Source organism: Mastomys coucha, unplaced genomic scaffold, assembly GCF_008632895.1.
Source record: "Mastomys coucha isolate ucsf_1 unplaced genomic scaffold, UCSF_Mcou_1 pScaffold21, whole genome shotgun sequence".
In the NCBI taxonomy this organism is placed as follows: domain Eukaryota; kingdom Metazoa; phylum Chordata; class Mammalia; order Rodentia; family Muridae; genus Mastomys; species Mastomys coucha.
The window spans coordinates 68,343,620-68,366,881 of NW_022196904.1; the positions used below are offsets into that span (position 1 = coordinate 68,343,620).

The window sequence follows — 23,262 nt, forward strand, 5'->3', positions numbered from 1 at the left end:
AAACGGAGGGTAGGAAAATTAGACCACTTTGCCCAGAAATGTAAAACTTAACACAGCTGAGCTTTCAATCTCTCTGTCTAAATTCAGAGCCCGGTGCTCGGCAAAGCACTCAACTGGAAGATAGACCCAAGGAGGTGCTCTGATCAAGAGTAGGAACGTCAGTGAGCTGAGAGGGTGGTTATGAGTGCGAATCCCAGGCCCCACAGTAGAGACCCAGGATTTGGCCTTTTATAGAGGCGCTCAGAGCCATTTGCCAACAATCCCTTTGCAACCCTCCCTGTCTCTCCATAGGAAAGAGATTGGAGGAGATCTGTTCCACTTAAACAATTAAAGGGGGTGGAGTAGACAAAATGGGGACATGTGTCGCTTTGGTGACCCCATACAACCAGACCTTCTGCCAACCAGTGGCAATTCTAGAAGGGAAAGATATTCCTAGTTTTTAAAACCTGGACTTAAGCTCAAACTCTAGTAACAAATTTGTAAGAAAAACTCACTAACAGGCTTCCTGGAAATAGGAAACAGAATTAATCTAATGACCTTGGAAACATGGCTATCACCTTCACCATCACAGGGTCTCCTTATGTTTGCCCAGCACTTAGCGATTCTGAGCATGTTGACATTTGTTCCCCAGTTCTCCTCTCTTTCTCCCACCTACCCTCTGATATGGTTAAAGCACTAAAATGCCTCAGCACAGTAGTAAAACCAAGAGCCAGTGGTATTTCTCAAGACTACCCAGTCAACCAAGATTCAGTATTTCTGAGTAGCAAATTAAGTGCTAAAGCATGCTCCATTCTAATTCTCCAGTGCTGCAAAATCCCAGGTCAGGAGAGGAAGGCATTTAAACAGGGCAGCCACGGGGACTGCTAAATTGAAAGCCGAGACTTTCCCTTCCTGACAGGCAGAACAAGGTTGCGTTGATAAGGAGAGGAGCATTGGCTGGGAAGGGACTCATCTTATCTAACCCATCGCCACTAAAATGAGCCAATCAAAATCTGGAAAACCTACAGTTGGCAAATGTGCCTTGGCAGCGGAATGATGGTTGAATATAGGTTAAGTAAGACATAATTTGTAGTCAGGCTGGAGAAAAGGTTGGCAGTGGAGAAACAACAACAACAAAAACAAGAGTGACAGCCCCTGGGCTGCATGGCACTAGAACAAACTAGTTATGACAAGGGTGGGGAGAAGCTGCAAGCATAGACTTCTGACATGAAAATATATATATACATACTTATATATTACAATATAGAGTTGAAGAAATGGGTGCCTGAAATGGAAAGAGCAAAAATTTATGTCTTTTTATAGCTAATAATTCATATAGTGATGGGTTTTAAATATTAATAATAAGTAAAATTTGAGGGCATAAGGTCGAATATGAAGGGAGATGATAAAAATCCTGTAAATTTTTTTTTTTGGCTCAAGGACCAAATTTAGAAAATTAAATCCAGTAAATATTCTACCTATAGTTGGCAATTCTTATCTATTATCTGCCCTGAAGCCTTCCTTCTGTTTCAGAAGCAATACATTCCTTTCAGCTTAACACTGATCATAATTTGGAGCTGGGAAGAACTCAGTTATTGCATGGATTCAAATGGTCTCCCACAAATTTTAAAAAGGACAGAGACTAGGTCTTTAAAGCCACAGGTCACCTGTGCATTCTCTTCTTCAGCAAACCTCATCCCATCTGTGCATTATTTGAAAAATTTCCATAGTAATAGAGACTGGAAGGAAACTTCCATCCTGTAGCTGCTCTTTTCCTATTGTGATGACTCCACAGAGGGTAGAGAAATCCTCTCCTCCCTGAACAGTCCCTTATGATGTCACCCTCAATGAAGCAATGGCTTGTGTCACACACTTCCACAGGCAGAAAGCATGTATGAAATGGGATAACTTTGGGGAGAAGGGTTTCTCAATACCTCGGATGAGGGCAAGGACAAGAAATTCTTGCTGGCAGTCAGGGAGAGGTGAGCTTATTTTTTGGTTCACTGTCTAGTTCAGCTTTAAGGAGCATCTTGGGTGCCAAGCTTGCCTCTCTCAGCACTGAACTCTGCCCTTGGTAGTTCCCTGAACTTCCAGCTCCTAGTAGTTGAGGCATACCAAGCCTGCTTACCCAACAGCTGCTGGGCAGCCTCCAGCACATTCTCAAGGCACCTTAGAATGTGTCCACATCAAGATGTGGACTTCTTCTGTCTCTTTCTTCCTTTGCCTCTGAAACAGTGCATCAGACATACCTACCCATGTGGGAGCCTGGCCTGCTGCTGATATAGCCAATCATTGCATAGAGAAAGGAAGGACCAGGAACAGGCAGACATGAAATGCTCAGACCCCCAGAAGCCCCAGGGTGGCAAAGCTCACTCCTCCTGGATCCAATTTTATAGACTTTCCAAGCCCACCCTACTGCCTGGCAATTGCAAGATGACAGCAGATGGCAGGATGGACACCCTGGGGCTGTGAACTTTGACTAGGGTCTGGAGTGAGTTTCAGAGACTGAGGTTTCTAAGGCCAGAGAGGGAGTTTTCTGCATTGCAAATCTAGGGAAGACAAGGGCTGACAATATATGACTACTGCGTTCTAACAGTTTCTCCCTCTGCTGGCCTAGCAGACTTTGGTGTGTATGGTGGCAGGAGGGGGTGCTTAACCTTTCTCATTTCATTTACTTATCAAATGCTAAGCATATGGCATCCAAATTTGGAAAGTCACTGTGAAGGTTAAATGAATTAATATGTGACACATGTTGGGTTATGTGACACTGATGGGTTATTACCATCGACAGGAACAGATAGCTTTGCTCCAAACACGAAAGGACAGTGAGAGCCTTGGGTGAAAGAGCCTCTCTCCTTTCTCAACAGACCACTACCACTCTCACTACTCTTCCCAAAGCGCTGGCCCAAAGAAGCCCTTTTGTCCCAACTGTCCATCCTGCCCCAGTGCGTCCTGCTGAGAACAGAGCCCTCAGCTGACCCAGCAGCTTCCCTGCACTTGCAGACATGGCTGTCTCCAGCTCCTCTGACCTCCTCCCAACATGACCAAAAGTCAAAGGCCTGAAAAGATCAAGGCAGAGTCCTGTTTGAGAGGGCAAGTTAAGAGCTATGTCACCTTCCAGAAATCGCAAGGCCATTGCACCTGGCATGACGAGGGTGGTGGCATGGGGAGGTTTAGTTGTCTGAGCAGATTCCCATAACTTTCCTCTGCTCCCACAGAAAGAAACTGAAGACTCTTGACTGCCTTCCAGTGATAAAGACATTAATAACGAGTAACACGCTAATTGCTAAGCTACTTGACACACCAGCTCACAGATTGGTATGGCCTCTATTAAACACACACACACACACATTCACACACACACAAACCCTCTGATTCAGGCCTTTAATCAACATGCTGAAAAAGAGAGCACATTATAGCAGCAGTGGGGTCAGAAAACAGAAAGAGACCTCACACCACTTCAAGAGTTTGATGAACACCCGATAATGACAAAATAAATAGGATTCGGATACACTTGAAAGCTATTTATTTAAATAGATTCTTTCACCCCCTCAGTGCTAGTTACTCTGTAATCCAGATAGATCAGAGACAGCTCTACTGGGAGATAAGAGTCCAGCATGTGAAATAATTTCATCTCCTGAGCAGAGCTGGGAATGTCACTTAGCAAGCTTCACATACATCTTACATGTTCATTCATGGTTGTTCTTTTCTGTCCCCTACAAATCCAATTACAAACACATACCTAGATCAACACATATTATCCTGGGGACTCATGTTTTCTCCCTGCACACTCAACTCTGCACATGGCTCACACATTCACATTCTGTGTACAGCTTCCACAGTGCACTTGATTCCTGGCAAGTATACCAAGGCACTTCACCCAACACCAACAGAAGGTATGCCAGCAGGAACTTGTTCCATTTCCCAAAGTCTCACCATATCTGCAAGAAATGTGTTCTGCTCTGTGCTGTAAGGGATCAGAATGGACACACTAAGTCTAATGGGCTAAACTCAGTCTGTCCAAACTCATAGTCAAAGTTGTGTCTCCAACACCTATGGATAAGCCTGCACCAAGGTACAGCTATTAGAGCAGTCATTAACCTAAAGTGAGGTCATCTGGGCAGAACCTAACCAATGTGACTAGCATCCTGATAGAACGCTATTAGGACACAGACTCACATAAAGAAGAAAAGATGGCCAGCTCTGTCAAGGAGATAGGCATCAGTGGAGACCAATCTTGCCAATCTTAACCTCAGTGCTTCAGCCTTTAGGACTGTGGGGAAGTATCTTTCTATTGTTTGGTCGAGTCTGTAGCATCTGTCTTGGCGACCTTAGCACATGAATACACTAAGCCAGGAGGGAGTTGTTGCATGGTGAGTTGGATAGCCCCATAAAGGAGGCTCATCACAGGTCAGCTTCTGCACACAGACATCATACCCATCCACCCTATGAGTATACCCTCCCATCTCAAAATGGGGTGGGGGTGGGTAGAAGCTATTCTCCATCATCTGTTTCTTTCTTATCTTTATTCTGCATCTTTCTTATATTTATTCTGCATCTACCACAGTGTATAACAGTTCAATTAAGCATCCAAAGACCAGTACTTCCCGGATGTCTAAATTTCATACACAAGTGATCATAATCACAGCAGCACAAATACCAGCTGTTCTGGAATACTGTCCCATTCCATTGCTAAGACCTGCCAGTCCATTGCTCCACTGGCACTCCCAAGAATCCTGTTGATATGATGCTGTCTACAACTAGTATCCTAACCTTGGAATTCAGGAGACTGAAGCACAGAGACAGATGAGAACATTGTCAGGACAGTTGACAACTGGAATACAAGTCCCTGACATAATCGTTACATCAACTGAAGTTCTTTTCAGTTGTACATTATCTTTTTTCTTCTACATGCACCATGGTAGGAGATGCTGGGAAGTACTGGATCCTTTCTGGAAGGTACCTACATGGTCAAGGGCAAAGCCTCCAACACACTTGCCAAGCTCTCCTTAGCCATTGCTACAAACATGTCAGGAATTCAGGTGAGTTTTGAAGCAGGGAGTAAAGAACAAGAAGCTTCCTGAGAGAGAGCCGCAGACCTGTGTTCTCTGCATCAGTTTCTTCATCAGAAGAATAAGGACAAGGACCTCATCCCTGGCCAGCATCTTCCAACATTATGCTGGGACATATATATGTGTGTGTATATATATGTATATATACATATATATGGCAATAATAAGACAAAATAATGAGATTACCAAAATGCAATAGCAGGCATTATTCTGGGGATTGGAGACCCAGAGAGAGGTCAGGCAGTAACAGTCCTGTCCTCCCTGGGTGGTGTTCTGGGGGTTGGGGAGGGATGCTTTTCTGTGTGCAGAATGGAAAGCAGGTTGAGGAGAATCAGAAACAGGAAACTCTATTCAAACAAGCACGAATGGACAAAGACATACCCAAGAATAAGAACTTATTTTGTTCAAGAATATTTATTTCTATCTATTGGTATCTTCTTCAAGATTATTATACACATTCAAAAAGAACCAATGTAGGTGATTTTTGCATAATGGTATTAGATATAGGGTCACAATGTTCTTCTTCTATGTTCTTTCTGAAACTATTTTTAACTTTGAAGTAATGGTCATTAAATAAAAAACTTTGATTTTAAATTTGTTCATCCACTTCCATTATTTGTGTACCTTTATTTATTTTTTGCATTAAAATATTTATTTTACTATTTCAAAAACAACCCCCCTTCTTGAGCAGCTTTCCAATCTGGCATCAGGTAATCCCTTCGCTTGCCAAGAAAGTGAACTTTTTCTTCTTTCCTCGTTTAATTAAAAAAAAAAATCAATAAGTCATTAGAGATGCTTTTAATAAACATTAACTAAACAAATAAATTTAACTTTTATTTGACCGTGGGATTTGTACCTGGAATAAAGAAAGTATGGTTGAGTTTGAGCACTTGACAATATAATTGAGTTCCTGCCAGGCCTGTTTCCTTCCTACTGCTGAAGGACTTGATCCCTGGAAGTGCAAAGAGCTCCAGGTCACTATTTTATCCACCAGACATCGAGAGGTATGTCTTCCCAACTCAGAGCACAGGGAATAGAGTTGCCCAAAATAGCGCCACCATCTGGTGATAAAAAGAAGCCCCAGAGGCACCACCAAAGTCTAAATTCAGTTTGAGAAAAGCATGGTTAGAGAAGGCAGGCCATGAACTTCTCTTGCTCTCCCACAGAGTTAGCACTCACTAAGCCAGTCCTTCACATTTCCTGTTTCTTCATCTGGTGCCTGGCAGGAAGATGAAACCTAGCCAGAATGGACATCAGAAAGGTTGGATTGGATCCAGGCTTTCAAAGCCAAGTTCTGGAATCCTCTCTTGGAATGGCTGTGAAGCCTGCGACTAACAAAGAATTCCACAGCCTTTGGAGACACTCAGTGCTGGGTTTGAGGCTTGGTGCTACCTCTCTTACTGTTAAGAGTTTTACATCTTTTCTAAACACTAGGTCCCTCACCATTGTCAAATAGAGTGATAATAATTGCCGTCTCTCAATGTCTGCCAAGGGCTGGGCCCAAGAAGATACTCTGGAGATACTAAGACCTACAGATGCAGGAGTCACTAAAATAAAATATCATCATATTTCCTTCTAATCACTGCATATCCTCCTATAGACTTTACACTTTCTTAGTGCAGTGTATGTGAATGTTTTATATATATATATATATATGTATATATATATATATATATACATATATATATATATATATGAAGATGTTATAGTAGATTGTTTAGAGAATAAGCAACACTATACATGTTCCGTATAGATGTAACTTTTTTAATAATAAAGTTGATTTGTGATTGGTTGGTTTGGGTCTACAGACAGAAAAGATGGACAGTAGTAACATCTCTCAGAGCTGTGTTGTAAAGATAAAGGTAATTTGTATGACAAGTATTTGTATAAATAGCAGTTCCTGAGAAAATTAATTGTTATTAATCCTTATCCCATTTTTCTCTGGACATATCTTCTAAGGATTTGGTTTCCCTACATGTGTCTTGCAGCTACCTATGGTTGAGCTTCATTTTAGCCACTTGGACATCAAGAGAAGTGCTGGATTATTGATCCTATAAAGTATCTTTTTAGAGGGTTGAGTAGCCCTTGCCATTCTCCTGCTTCTGTAGTATTGGCATAATGATTGAACCTCTAGCTACCATCTTAGCCCATGAAGAAAAAGAACAAAGATAGTAGAATCTAAAGACAGAAAGGCTCTGATGATAACAGAGCCAGACTGGAAACCCTAGATTGCCCCTGCTCAAAGCACTTCTCAAAAGAGAAGTACATGTTTATCTTAAAGCCAATTTTTTCAGCATTTCCTGATATTTACACCCAAATTAACTCTGCATTCATAATCTTTACTATTGTTGATCTCATTATTGTTTAATCAGGGGGTAAGGTCTTTCTTGGTCTACTGGATGTTGGCATAACAGTTTTCCATGTTACAAAAGGCAAAGGCCCCATTGTCCTCCAAGTCCAGAATCCTGGATTTTTAGAAGTCCTTGTATTCTTTGTTTTGACCATGGAAAGTATCTAAGAAGCCAGGTACCTTCTAACTCTTCTAAGACAGTTTCTATGTTTGGGAAGAAAGTTCCTAGACTGGGGTTCAGCACTAAACTCAACTCCTTAGGAAAACTACTAGACTCGGCTCCTGTACAAACATGAAAGTTAGCCACCTCTTCCTTTGACATTAAGAGCAATTGAAGTAAACTTTCAAAACAGTACCTGGAACTCAACAGTGTGCTTAGTAGGTGTTCTATACTTCAGTGGCATTGATGTCAATGGAGAGAAGGATGAAGAACAGGCAGACCTGCTTGTACAGTCTCAGTCCTGTTTCTTCACCCTCCTACAACTGCCTCCTACACACACACACTCACACACACACACACACACACACACACACACACACAGACTGTGGCCCTACAGAGCTGTTGACTCTCTTAAGCAGTCTTCCCACAAGTTTCCTGCTTTCGTAGCTTTCCAAGGTCTGGAAATAGTTTCCATAATTAATTTGCTCTCTGTGTCCCTGAAGACTCAGCCCAGGTGCCACTTGTCTCTGAAAGCCTAACAGACAACTCCAACTCAACAGTCCCTTCACTAATCCCCTAGAGACCTGGTTGGAAGCTATGGCAATCTTTAACTCATGCCCCCAAACCTTCCTCTGGAAAGTTGGGTCCTCTCAGCCCAGCAAGCATGGCCAGTATCATCCCCTAACTCTAGCAGGGTACTTGTATTTTTTCTCATGGGCCAGTGCCCAGCACATTCATCTCACATGTTCCATTGTTCAACAAGTTCACCCTGGCTGGGTGGGTGGCTGGATGAGTTGCTCTTGTCATGAAAATTCAAATAACTTGCAGGCCAGAAGAAACAAATGAATTTGTTAAAAAGAAAAACAACCTCCTTGCTTCTGTCTTGGTGGAATAATGCCCCCCACTCCAGAAGAAATATCTCCATCCAAAACTCTAGAATATGGCCTTAATTGGAAATAGTATCTTTGTAGTTATAATCCTACTGGATTAGGCTGAGATTTAAATCAAATGAGAAGCATCCTTCTAAGAGAATAAAAGAATGTAGACATAGAGAAGAAGGTCATATGAAGATGGTCTGCACGTCAGTAGTCACAGCCCTTGAATGTACCAGAAAGCTGGAAGCTGGAAGAGATCAGGGAAAACTCTACGCAGGAGCTGTTTGGAGAAAGAGTAGCTTTGGAATTCTGGACCCCATATCCACAAGGACACATTTCCATTGTTGTGAGCCACCCAGGTGGTGGATGCACTATGAAAACCCAAAGATGTGGTGATTTATTCTGGAAACACAACTCAGTCAGTATAGTCACTCAGAGATGCTTGAAATGGACCAAGAACTTTGAGGCCATGCATTCCCTTCCTCTACCTCTCAGCTTTGCAACTCTTATCTCTAAATCATCTTCCCTTGATCCTTTTCTGTACTTTTCCTATCAAATGCCAGGAAAAGCACATTCATTGTTCCAGGTCGACACTCCTGCAGTCCCACATGTAGACTCATCTCCATCTTACAAGGATGAAGTAACAAAGGCTTACAGAAGCTGAGTAACTAGCTCTGTGATCCATAGTTGGATCTCCATACAATGTCTGTGCTATAACTTCTAGTTTTCACAGACCTCCCAACAAAGCTCTATGTCCTAATCCACAAAAGCTGGAGATGACGGAATCCAAGAGCTGTAAAGAAGATCCTAAATACAATTCTAAACAGGTTCGTGGACCTCTGCTGTTAAAGCCAATGTCTCATGCTTGATTTTGTATTTCTGCTTCATGTTGGAACTCGATGTCCCTTCACTGTATGGACAAGTATGGGCTACACTGACTGTCACTACCTCATTTCCAGGAAGTTTAGATATAATAACAATAAATGACAGTGACCATTTTATTGCTCTTCTTAAGTAGGTATAAAAGCTCCTTAAATGTAGAGACTTCATCTTGCCTTTCTTCATGTCAACAAAGCTGGACACAATCTCAATTATGTGATATATGCTTCATATCAGGTCTTTTCAATGAATCAGGGAGCTATGAAACCAAGGGATTATGTCCACCCATGCTAAGGGTCAACAGGGTTCCTTTCACAGTCACTGACTCAAGCTGCACAGTCATATTTCTCTATGATGGCAAAAGGAAGAAATCGCACTAGCTTCTTGCTACTCATAAATAGACAGCCTTGCCCTGCAGCCAGTATGTCCCAGTTTGGAAGCTATCCAGTGTCCAGTGGATCAGTGCCTTGTGCAGCAGTGTGACCATCTATCACTGGGGAGAAAAATAAATCCACACTAATCATAGCTGCTGGCTCGCTAGCAGAAAACTTTCTTTTTAGTCCTGTTTCCAGTTCAGGGAACTTTAAAATTAAAGTCTAGAGTAAGCAAGGTGGAAGCTCAGAAAGCCCATATGGCCTCTGTCCCCAAATCAGGTGGTTTGAGGCTCTGCCTGGTAAGCAGATGGTGGCTTAGGGCTGCCTGTTAGCTGGGCCACCCTCCCTCATGCCTGGAGTATAGAGAAGGGTGTTCCAGGCAGCCAGGACTGGGCAGGCACCCCAGAATATCACTGCAGCAGAGCCTATACCCCAACCAGATGCCATCTGGATGCCTGTCCCCATGACTTTTATTCCCATGAATCCTCTGGGGACAAGTCCAGCTAAAGATTTGATTAGCCAAATTCCTATTGGAAATGTTCTTGGAACTGTTTCACAGATTATTTATGGAAATCTCTCTTGCCTACAAACAGGTCAGGAATTTTAACTCACTAGAGGACATGTACCCCTAACTCTCTGCTGAATTCCATCTGAAGTTCTCTCCTGGGTAGCTATAGGTTGGTGAGCTTCTCCAGTGTACTCCTCACCTGGTTCTTCTCAAGCCTCATGCATCACGTCACCATCTTATTTGTCAAACAGAGGGAGAGAGACCCTGATTTACCTAGGAAAGTCAACGCAGCCAAAATAACCTACCGTCAAGGCTAAGCCCTGGAAAGCACATCTTGGCCTCATGACATTTTTGGATAAGACCATAGCAACTAAATCATGTATAGAACAAAAAAAAAAAAAAACTAGTGATATAAAAGAAGCAACTACCTGAGCTTTTGCTCCCTGGGGACAAAGAACTGCAGCTTGGCCTTTTAGCAGAAATAACTCTAAGATCAAAGTCATGGAAAGTGAATACTAGGCTGTTTTTATGATCCATAGTCCTTAACCCAACCCAAAGCAAGACAAGTTACTCAGAGGGAATCTCAGGTATGTAAGAGAGTGATAAACAATTGGTCACCATAGAAAAGTAGCCCCATCTGTGGTGACAGACTGCCTACCCACCAATCTTGACAAATTACTATTTGTTATAAAAGGTTACACCTAATGACCTCAACCCCTGCCCTCATCCTTTACTTCAAAAACCAAATGAAGTCACAAAACCAGACGGACAGAGTCCTGCTATCCTCGCTCCTGGTCCATTCATGCCCATTTTGAATGAACTTCCCTGTCCTTGAACAAAGATTCTATAGCAGTGGTTCTCAACTCACCCTTCCTAATGCTGTGACCCCCCCACCATGAAACTGCTTTCATTGCTACTTCATAACTATAATTTTGATACTGTTATGAATCATAATATAAATATCTAATGTGCAGGATATCTGTTATGACCCCTATGGGGATTACAACCGTCAGGTTAAGAACCACTGTTCTATATCCATCCAACACAATCAGAAAGATGTGGCTGGCAGAAGTACAAAGTCCTTCCAGTGATTTCTTAGACAGGGAAGATAAAGACAACTCATAGAGAGGAGAAGCACAAGTGAGCAGTTGCCTATCCTTCACCCCCCACAGACTATATAGGAAGAGTTGGCCAATCTTCTAAACAATAGTTCACCATAGTAATCAATGATGAGAACCGTGGCACCTTGGAATGAGCCCTCTCTGTGTTATATGGAGCTGCCATTTCCCAGCATATGTCCTGGGTGTAATGAAGGCAGCCTACTCAGCCAGTTCACCTACGTGGTTAGTGAATATGCTGCTCACCTCTCCAAATGCTTACAGGACTAGAGCCTTACACTCCTCCATGAAAAAGACCCAGCCCCTTGTTCCCCTTCTCAATGATCTCCTTTCATTTTGGACTCCTTCCATACCCATGTCAGCTTACAGGATTTAGGACTGCCTCCTCTCCTAGGTCCCCCTTAATTGTCTCTGCCCCACTCTTAGGTCTCATTTATCCTTTTCACTCATTCCTCCCTGTAAACTGCCTGGTGCCTTCTTAGGAGTTTGCAATCTGCCTACGTATTTCAGGCCTTCACTTGGATCAGCTCCATTGACTGAGCATCACTGAAGGACTGGGTCCCATTCAGAACAGCCCCTTAGAGTTGTACAACCTCCTACACATCATTTTCATTTCACACTCTCCACATTATTCTACTCTCCACAAAGTCGATATATTTATCCTGAGAACCTCCGGTGGAGCATACCTCCCTACAATAATTATCTATGGTTTCCATGTCCTTATCTCTGGTATCTATTTAGATAGGGTACCTACCATCCCTCCAGGATCTATTTCTATGTTTCTCTGTGTCGTGCCTATAGTATTTATCTCTATTTTAACATGACTGCCTCTTTTTTTTATACCCTTAAACTAGGACAGTTCCCAGGGGGATGGGTTTTGCCTGCAGTTAAAAGCACGATGTGATTCTACACGTGCTCAGCAGCTCAATTCGTGGAGGGTCAGACCAGCCACGCTTGTTCAGCAGAAAAACACAGGCTCAAAAAAGCTGCTAGGGCAAAAAGTTTGTGGGAGGGGGCTGTGGGCTCATGGGGGCCTGAGTCAGAGAGCTCCAGCATTGAGAAGCACCATGTACACAGAAGAAAGCAAAGTTAGAAGAATCTAAGGACAGGTTCTGGATTCAAGCCCCGAATCTCTCTTCTTGAAGGTGTCTTACTCACTTTGGTTCCCTATAAGGTAAAAATTCTGTGCATCCCTAATCCATAATATGTGGTCAAGTGACCACATACTATGTAAAGAGAACTTAGTGTAGGACTTGACATGGAGTACATACTCACCAATGAAAACTTGTTATTGGCCTCCATATTTTACACTTGATGCAGGTTGTTATTACAGTCAGTATCTTTCCAGCCATGGCCATCTTCAGATAAACACCTCCCAAAATGCACATTTGAAACTTCAAAACAGAGTAGATAGTAGATATGTTTAACTCACTAATACACCTGCCTACATGCTTCCTTAAAATAATATGAGACATGAGGATACAGAAAAATGATGTTCAGTGGGTCAGAAGGAAGAAAACTGCGAATTACCAGGATCTAGAAGATCAACCTCAGTTGCGTATGCAAAGGATTTAACTAAGTAGGTGGTGGGGGAGGGGTACATTTTCAGAGCATGCATAAATTCCTGAGTTTGATGCCCAACCTTAAAGACAAAAAATAAATATATTTAAGTGAAGTTTAAGGGGAATTAGAACAGCTTCTTGGTTATTTGTTAACAGTGACTAAAAAAGACCTCCTTCTACACAGCAGCAGAAACACTGTGGGTCAGAGTGTGGAATCCACAGAGAAGACACTGAACCTGAGTATAGGGATCTGGGGTAGTTCCTGTTCTGAAGCTTAGGACTGAAAAGAAAAAGCAAAAACACTCATGGGGGTGGGGGTTGTCAGGTCAGAGGCTATCAAAGCAGGAAGAGCAGGCTGGGACTAGAGTGAGAGACTCTAATTGCATGATCATGGTATGGATGGAGAAGCAGAGGGAGCTAAGAAACTGGGAGTCAAGAGAGGTACCAAAAGATGACAGCAGGAAGGAGGACAAGAGAGAAGTACAATGGACTGGATCAGAGGGAAAAATCCAAGCCACAGGGCAAGACAAAGCCCAACTATTATGTGCCTAAAATGAGGGGATTCAAAGACCACCAGTGAAGAAAGGTGTCAGTAGCTAAGGGAGATGAGAGCCAGCAAGAGTCATCAGTGTGGCCTCAGATGTCAGAACTTCAGGCCCACTCATAAGAGTTGGGGCAGAGTTATGACACTCTAGAATGACCATGGAGAAAGAGATCTATCACAGTTACCACTGGGCAAGTTCCCCTGGCCATCTCAAAGCCAGATGTCATCAGAATATAAGAAGAGGGCATCAGGAAGGAGGCTGGCTGAGCTTTCGGTAGAGAACGCTGAACACTTGGGATTCTTATCCCAAGTTTCAGTGTCACCTCAACTTTTATGAGTTATATCCAACCAGCTAGAAGGTTCCCCAGAGGGAAAGCCTTAAAAGATACTAATCAAGCTTCCTGGGCTCAACAGAGAAAAGCAGTGTACAGCAGCGTATGCAAAGCCCTGGGGTCTCATAGATAATGCAGCAGCATCAGGAGGACCAAGGGATGTGTGGAATGTTTTGAAGAACTGTGATGCTGCAGATGAGAAGGAGCAAGAAGCAGGATGGTGCCACTCAAGATGGAGGGGTGGCCAGGCCTGTGCTAACAGGACTAGAGACAGATGGGGCCACAACATGAAGGAAGTTGGCATAGGCCAGGCAGGGTTTCGCTTCCAAGCTGCCAGATGCCTGCTCTAGCTTTCCATCTGCCTCTCCTCATCCTCTCCTTTGGTGTTTCACCATTTACATGGGATGCATCCAAATGCTGCTGCTGACCTCACAGAGGGAGGCTGGCTTGGTGCAAAGGCCAGGGATCTTGTCATTCAAGCAGTGCATAAATCCATGGTGCCTCTCATTGGCACATTCTGTACCCAGGAAGCCATGTTTCACAGATCACGGTTTGGAAGCTTTAAAGAAACCTAAGAAAAACTCCTATTTGCCACGGAAAAGCTGTATTCACCACCATACCACGGGATATGTCACAGCCTTGGCTGCCACCAACCCAGTTCACAGCTTTTTCTGCCTGCTTTCTTTTCCCTCCCTCTCGTCATTCTTTATTGCTATCCTACAGCATAAACCATCAGCAGGCACATGGGACTCTCCTGATGGACTCAACATAAAATGACCTTGGTGGGAAATGCTGTTCCACAAACAAGTCGCAGTGGTAGAAGGAGACCTGTAGAATGCCAAGTACTCTAGGGTCTAACGACATTGTCTTCCCCCTTGGGATCAGCCAACGATCAAGCATAGAGGGAGCTTTCTCCTTTCCCTTTTAGCCCCCAACTTGAGCCACTTGGGTATGCAATGAGGGATATGGAACCGAGAAAAGGGAAGAGCAGTAGCTGCAAATATTGTCTGGCCATCAAGTCCCGAGTATGACCATTTCAGGGCCAACAGTAGTGAGATGGGCAGAGACATGTGACAAGGTACACAGAGGTGGCACATCACTTTTGCACCCTTCAACTACAGAATCTCCTGTCTAATCTTTCTGCTTGAGCACCTGATACAAGCAAAAACCAAGGAGTCACAGGGCCTTCTGCTTAGAGGATTTCAACCTGTCCCGTCTATTTGTATTTCTCTCCCATTGTGTCTACCCAGGATGGCCAAGGCCAGAAGGTCAGAGAGGTGAATGTTCAGGTTGGTGCAAAGCAATTTCCTTAAGAGCATCATCACCTTTATCTCTGGGCATGTGCATCAGTGTTTCTCATCAGCAGAGAAGAAAAGGTAACATAATGACTGCACCTGTGATGGGCTCTGCGCTGACTAATCTTACCAATGCAATCTTAGTTAATTGGAATGGCACACCTATGAAGCTGGGTGTCCCTATCCCTATTCCACAATTACATGGATAAGAAAGATGAAGTTGAGAGGACCTAAAGAGCACAAGCCACACAGTCCAGGAAGGGCTGATGCTCCTAAGACTGATTGGCTGTGTAGGACACCAGCCCTGTAGTTGAAGGAGGCCACTTTGTATTCTTCTACAAGGCTTTATCCTGATCCCTTCATTCATCTTCCGAGTCCTGCTTCGAGTGTTCTAGTTCTTCACTACCCTTACCTCCTGGCAGAGCTGCTCAGTCCTTAAAGAGTCCTAGAAAGTGTCCTCACACATCCTGGACAGTCAAGCCCTTCTCACCCCCAACTTCAGGAGGTCCAGAATAAAGGCTTCTAGAAGAGCTAAATGCTGGCATAGGTTTGGATTTCACTGTGTTAATTGAAGTATAGGACATTAGGTCAGTGAGATGCCTGGTACAGCCTACTCAGCTGGTAAAGGTGCTTGCCACTAAGCTGATGATGTCAGTACCTGGGAATCATACAGTGGAAATAGAGAATAGGCTCCCAGAAATTGTTCTCTGACTTCCACAGGCAGATGCCTACACACACAGACCACCACCACCAGCACCACCACCACCACCACCACCCCAAATAAATCCTTTTAAAAATACAATAAGGCTCAATACATTGGGTCAGAGAAGCAGAGAAGCAGAGAAGAGTCACAGAAGATCTGTGCTCCCAAGCCTTTTACCAGTCTCAAGTTGCCATTTTATTTACGTTCTATTGTTGGTTTTTGTTTCCTTTTTTTCCCCCTCTTTCTCTTTTCTTTTTAACAGGTTTTAGTCATATTTAAGCAAAGTAGCCAAAATCACCAGGTTATCTGCAATAGAGTCAATTCACAATTTATTTAGGAAGTTAGGGGCAGCGTTCCTGAGTAGGTAAAAGGCCCTGGAATCCAAGAGCTTTGTCGGTTAGCTTTATGGGAAAGGCTGGGGAGGGCTTTCAGGCTGAAAGGAAGGTGAGTAGGAGGTGGGCAGCCTGGCCAGGAGGAGTAAGAAGCCAGAGAAAGGCAAATGCATGCTGTTCCTGGGAACTTCCCTGTGGCCCAATCAGGGCACCTTGTGTTTAAAGGACAAAAAATAAGATGGTCACTATATATGCATGGTTAGGATTTAGATATGAGGCATTTCCCCCGTAAATACTCATGTTAGAGGCTTTGCCTATTGATAGTGGCACTATTTTTGGAGGTTCCTGAAGCTTTTCCAGGTTTAGGACCTAGAGGGAGGACTCTTGTCACTGTTGGGGGCAGGGGCCCTTAGGGTTTCCTACCTCTGACTACGTCCTGTCTCCTTCTCCCTCTCTTTCTTCCTGTCCACAGTGAGAAGAAGACACTCCTCTACCCCATGCCCCTCATTGTTATGAAGTTTTTCCCAAGCACAGATGGCCAAACCACTACAAATTGAGCCCTCTGAAACTATGAGCAAAATAAGCCCTTCCTCCCTTAAGATGCTATAGCCAGGTACATGGTCACAGCAATGCACCAGTAACTGAGTCAGCCCGTCATATTAGCTTATTCATTCCTTCCAAGAACCAGGGAGCCTGAGTATCAAGTGGCAGATAGGAAACACTGAGGTTCAAGGAGCTTCAGGGGACCAGAAGGTGAGACAGGCTTTGATCCTGAAGCTAACACTGCAGTGAGGACAGCAGTGCTACTCAGTGTGGTCTTGAACCAGAAATATCACCATTGCTTTGGGAAGAATAAGGAATGACCTATGAGATCCAATCCAGGCTTCCTGGATCTGCTGCTCATGTGAGACCCAAGACAGGTGTTACAGGACTTCCAAGTGATTCACACCCACACTGCACTTGGACAATCATCCTGGGAGGGAAGGGCCTAAGTAAAGTATATACTGAATATTTTCCAAGAGATAATTCTCAGACACCATGGTGATGGACTCTGTTGGTAATTAGCAAAGCATAAGGCTTATGCACCTCAAAATGGACTAATAAGAACAAGGTGGGATAGAAAAATATGTGAAGATGCCAATACTAAGGGATGGGACAGATGCTGTAAGAAGAAAGAGGGGCTTTGAATGGTGATATGAGGGTGGCATTCCTACAAAACAGGAAAAAGGCAGATGCCTCAAAATGCTTTCTTTCTGAGTAGTAGTTATTTTAAAAGCAGCCTGCATTCACTGGCACAAAACCACATGATCTCAGGAAAGTTTACCAATTGAAACTCTAGAAGAGGTACCAGGCCATCAGACTTGTCTTTGTCACTGAATAACATGAGAATGAGGACAGCCTCTGATGTATACTAACCCTGAATGAAGTGCCACCATGGACTTAGTTCTCCAAACAGACCCAACATCTCATTCTACAGAAGAGAACACAGAAGCTCAGAGAGTCTCAGTATAGCTGTCCCTTGTGTCAGAGGACATGAATTCTAGGGTATGAGGATATCAAAACCCATAGATGCTCAGATCTCAGCTACAGAACCTGTACAATCCTCCTGTTTATATTAAATCATCTATAGATTAATTTTACTACCTAATACAATGTGACTACTACATACATAGTTTCTATATTATGGCTTGGGAAACAATGGTCAGGAAAAAAGCTGAAAGAGAATGAGGGAAGGGGGAATATGTTTAAAAGTGTATTTTCTGTCTTTAACTTTTTGAATCCAGAGACATAGAAACTAAGACCCAGAGGGCTGACTGGGTCTCACACATAGTGACACAGATGCGCATACTCTTGCCTTACTGCTGGAAAGAGCCAAGTGACCTTGGATTCTGTTCCCATCACTGTGTTTGTGATGAAGAAAGTGGCTGGCACTGTCCTATATGACAGCTACTGGATACATGGTGTAATTAAGCCCTTGAGATGTGGGTAGTGCTACTGAGAAGCTGAATTTTAAGTTTTATTTGATGTTAATTAAGTAACCACATATGGCTGGTAGTCCTAGTATTAGGAAATGCACGTTGAAAAGATGTGTCTCTGTCTTCACTTTTAGTAAGATCCCTGTCCTCTAGATGACACTTGTGAAAGATGCAGAGGCAAACTCTTAGTTCAAGCCCTAATCATAGGGGAGAGCAGTAACTACCATTTCTAGGGTCATCCTTACTAGTAAAGGACGGCATCAATGGCCGTACATGACCTAACACTCCTGGGACTTGACCAAAGAAAATCTCTGATTTACTCGATCATCCTATTCAGCCATAAAATTAGAGAAATTAATCTTGATATGATGATTTCCCCGGGGTTAAAACTTACAAACCCAGACTGGAAGCCAATCTTCCTTAAAAAAAAAAAAAATATTTGCAGACAGAATCTCATTAAGCCCCATGGTGGCTTGGAACTCACTAGGTACTCAAGGCTAGACTTAAACTTACAGCCCTCCTGCCTGGACTGCTCAAAAGCTATGACTATAAGTGTGTGTCACCACATTGTCCAAACAACAAATCTTTTTAAAGAGAGTTGTGTGAACATAGACAACTCCCTTAGTTCTTAGAACCTGTTCTGTTGTATTAAAAAAAAAAAAAAAAAAAAAAAAAAAGCAAACTACCTTTGGTGATTGATATAGGATCCAGGACATCTCCACCATCTCCCAACATGTTTCTCAGCTTGGCTCCCCTGCACAATTCCTTTATAATCTGAAAATTCACATTCCATGGCTTAGGAAGCATGTCATTCTGCTTCAAACAGCATCCCCTGAAACATTTTCTAGAGTTCATGTCTGAAATCCACAAGCAAACAGCTCAGCCACCTGCAGCAGTCACCTGCAGCACAAAACTTCAGCTGTCCACATCCCTGACCTTTAAGTCACCAAAGGGTCCCAGCAATGGGTTCGGTCATGCTGGCTTCTTCATGCTCAGACTAAATGAGGCCACCTGAGAGCTTTCCCTGACGCCCACGGGATCAACAACTCCATTCACATAATTCTGGCCCCTATCCAAGTTGACTCCATGGCTAGGATGTCTAAAATCAAATTAATTTTGCCTTCATCAGTATGATTGTCAATAAAAAGTTATTATTCAGTCAGTGGATGTTTTAATTACCCAAATGTCAAGCCCTGTCACTTCCATTAGCAGTATAATGGTCCTAATAGAAAATGCCCTAGAGGAGCCCCAGGAGACTCGGGAGCCCTGCTCTGTGCCCAAAGAGGACCCCACCAGAGTGACTTCACACTAACCATTCCATATGACCTCCTCACTAGCTCTCTAGAGGGAAGTCTTGTATCTTAGAGAACATCCTGTGTACCCCCTCCCCGCAATTTCTTCTATTCATCTGGAATTTTTCATTGATTTTTCAAGAACTGTAGGCAATGATTGAAGATAATGAAGTGGAAGTGCTAAGTACTGCCCTGAGGGCAAGCAAAGCCCCAATCCTGCTACCTGCCAACCAAAACATTCTGCTTCCTTGGGCTTCAGTATCTTCACCTAAGGCAACCATGTCCATCTTTCTTTTGTATGAAGTAAAGTAGGTAAAGAAGCATATAGCTTAAAGACAGGCACAGGCTTATTTTCTAGTGTATGACTGAGTTTGCTCTAATTTAGGACCCACATAGAGTAGTTCTGTGGACTCTCCTGAGTCTACACTATGCCTATTATTCCTCTAAAGAGCTCTATGTAGCCTCTTTATTTGTGGCCCAATTTATTTAACTGACATTTGTTTGTTGAATGCCTATCACATGCCAGCAACTGCCCTCAGGCTGAGGAATTCGTAAAGAGAATAGACAAGGCTCTACTCTCAGACATCTTAAGGAGGAATACTGAAGAACTATCAAATTATCACACAAGAATCCAAACTGGTGATGGGAGTGTGGGTACATGGCTTTGTGGGTGAGGAAGATTCCTGCAGAAGAATTCGAACCTGAGTTTGGCTCTCTAGCACTTACATAAAAAGCCTGGCATGGCCGTGAATGTCCACCCTTGGGGAAGAGGGAAGCAGAGAGATTGCCAGCATAGCTGAAAGGCTCCATAAGAGACCACTCCTCAAAGAACTCAAGAGAACACTGGATATCCTCTGGCCTCCAGACACATTTGCATGGGCATGTATACCTGCTCATACAAAGTGTGAGCAAACACACACCTACACACACACACACACACATACACACACACCACTGTTTCTCTTTCTGTGTGCGTCTCTAAAGAGCACACATGAAACCATTTTCTAAAACCTAGCAAAGAATCCACCTAAGATTGGATATTTACTAACAGTTATTTAAGTTCATGAAGTTGAGTGCATATAAATATTTCTGAAATACCCCCAGTTGCTAAACTTGGCCTTGGCTTTGGCCCAGTTTTCTTGTACTTGCCTCTATTCACTGGGCCTCTGCCTTGTAGTTTCTGCTTCTCAGCATTGTCTTGGCTCCACAACAACATTAGATCTGGAGTCACGAACCACATGCTTGAAGCTGCCTCCTGCAATGCCATCTCTCCTCTAAAGCCCTTCCTTAGCCAGCATCCTCCTCCACACCACCCAGCCCTCTGCTTCCCCCACCCTCACCCTCACCATCAAGTTGTCTCCACTCCTACCAAGAGGAGTTTAAAAATGGAAACCCACATTTATATCGAAACCTTGAGAAAAGCTGATGATGGAGAGAAGTAAGAGCCTCCTCTCAGGAAGGTGGCTGATGCCTGAGTCCTTTGTCTGGCTGCATCAGACTTGTGTCTCTCAGGGTGCTGATCACAGTAGGGGCACTCAACAACTCATAAAGAGTAATGTGGAAGAGGCAGCAAATGAGAAGACAAAACCACTCTAAAACCTTCTTTCTGCATGAGGAACAAAGCTGGGACCCAACTCTGTTTCCAGCATCCACTCCCCATAGCCCTGGAACCACTCCACACCTCACAAGACTGTCACTGGTTCAAGAAATTTTACCCTTTTTTAGATCTGCATGCCAAGCACACAACACTGAGTAACACTGGCTTCAAGGAGCACACAGGACAGCTGACAGCAATGTAAGACAGATACAGCCTCTTGAAGAATGTTAGTAGTAAATGGGACACCAAGGGCCTCCAGAACTACATGGACCCAATCACATCCCCATTGGTTTGAGAAAGGCAATCAGAACAAGACCCCAGCCTGAGGCTAGACTTCTGAGAACAAACAGGTCTGTTTCAGTTGAGCAGAAGCTCCGACCTTCAACATCGTGGCTTGGGCCTCAGCACAAAAGAACATGGTGTTTTCATTCTATTGTAGGTTCTAAAGATGATGGCCTAGCAACACAGAACTTCTCTGCAGGCAGAGAATTTTATTCTAATTAAAAAACAAAAACAAGTATCATCTCTGGTGGGTCAGAATAGGGCCTCAGATAAAAAAGCAAGTTTGGGATACCAAGGTCAGAGAAGGACTTCGCTTGCTATCAAGGTCAGCCCATTGCAAGCAGGCCCTCAGTATGCAATGGAGCCTTTCTTTCTGCCCCACCTTCACCAGCCACAAGCCACCAGTACTGGAGTAAAGGGAGTATTACAGGATGCCTCCTGCTGCCAGGAAGTACAAAAGGAACTTTGAAAAACACTAACACATCTTCTGCCACTCACAAACCCTGTCTCTAAACCATTAGCATACTCTAGGCTGGCAGACAAAGAGAACCAGTATGAAAATATGGCTAACTGATGGAGTTGACTGAGGTCAAGAAAACTATAGGGAAGTCTTCAAATGACTTCATGTTGTTTTCAATTTAAAAAGTAACATGTTAATTTATCAAATGTGTCATTTGACCCTGAAGTTGCAGACATATCTACAAAAAAAAAAAATTGTCTTCTGGAAAATTGGCAAATAATACTCATCAGTGAATTGTCAATAACAAATAACTAGAGAGAGCTGGCCACCATGGCCCATGCTTATAAATCCCAGCACTCACTAGGCTGAGAGAGGAAAACTGCCACAGGTTTGAGTCAAGTCTAGGACAAAAAGAAAGTTCCAGTACTGGATACACAGTGAGACTTTGTTTCAAGAGGTAGCAGTGGGGGGTATACTGGGGATATATCTCTTGGTAAAGTTGCAGCAAAAACATGGGGACATATGTTCAAATCTCTAGCACCCACATAAGAAGTTGGGCACTGTGGCGTGTGTCCACAATCATATCACTGATGTGGAGGCAAAAGGCTCCCTAGAGATTGCCAGCCACCCCTGCAATAGTTTGAAGACACCTAACATTGATCTCTAGCACACATGCACATGGGCACACACACACACTCCATGTGTATGTGTGTCTGTGTCTGTGTGTGTGTGTGTGTGTGTGTGTGTGTGTGTATCTGAGAACCATCTAAATTTCACAAATGGTGAAAGGAAGGAAATAAAAGACACTCCATAATTTCCACACCTAGAAATAGCCATATTAAATGGCTAGCAAGACCTTTCCAGTGGCTTTTCCTACGCACCCACATGAATGTCTTTATATCAGTACAAAACAGGATTGTACTGGATATACTGACTTACAATCTGACTTTCTCTATGTATCAAATATTGTAAGTATTTCACATGACATTAGATATTGTTCTTTTGGCATGTTTTAATGGTTTCATGGTGTTTCATTACTCGAATGAATCATGATTTATATAACAGATTCCTTTCTGTTGGGCATTTCAATCACTTCCAATTTTCCATCATTATACTACACGACCCTGTAAGTGAACTTGTGTGAACATCTCTGATTATTTCCTTAAGGTAGAAGAGATGCCACAATGTGGAACTATTGAGTCAAAGAGAATATCCACTTTAAAGTTTTTTGAGAAATACTGTCAAGCAACCATCCAGAGAGGTTGTTTCCCTGTGCTAAGGGGACTAAGAGCCTCTATTTCTCTACACCAAAAACATTCTTTGTTATTATTTGTTCCAATTCAATATGGAGAACAGAATCTTGTAACTGATTTGATTATTGTTCCTTTGATCCCTACTTAAGCTGAACAAATTTCCATATGTTTATTAGCCATTTGCCCTTTTTATTTTAATGCTGGGAATTGTATGTTCCTGCCTTTTGTTTATCTTCGTCATGCTAACTCTTTGAAGAGTTATTAGATCTCAAAGGTAAATTTACAGTGAAAAGTTGCTCCAAAAAGCCACCACAGGCAG

The 23,262-nt window shown here is 43.2% G+C and overlaps 1 protein-coding gene and 1 long non-coding RNA gene across 9 annotated transcripts in view; one reads left to right on the forward strand and one right to left on the reverse strand.

Annotated features, from left to right (window-relative positions):
• Ntrk3 (neurotrophic receptor tyrosine kinase 3) overlaps positions 1 to 23,262 on the reverse strand; it is a 375,962-nt gene that overhangs the window by 180,111 nt on the left and 172,589 nt on the right. The gene's annotated exons all lie outside the window — the stretch shown is intronic.
• LOC116102424 lies at positions 1,868 to 3,492 on the forward strand. The gene is made up of 2 exons (XR_004123174.1): positions 1,868 to 1,961; positions 3,198 to 3,492. It is a non-coding gene; the product is annotated as an uncharacterized LOC116102424 (long non-coding RNA).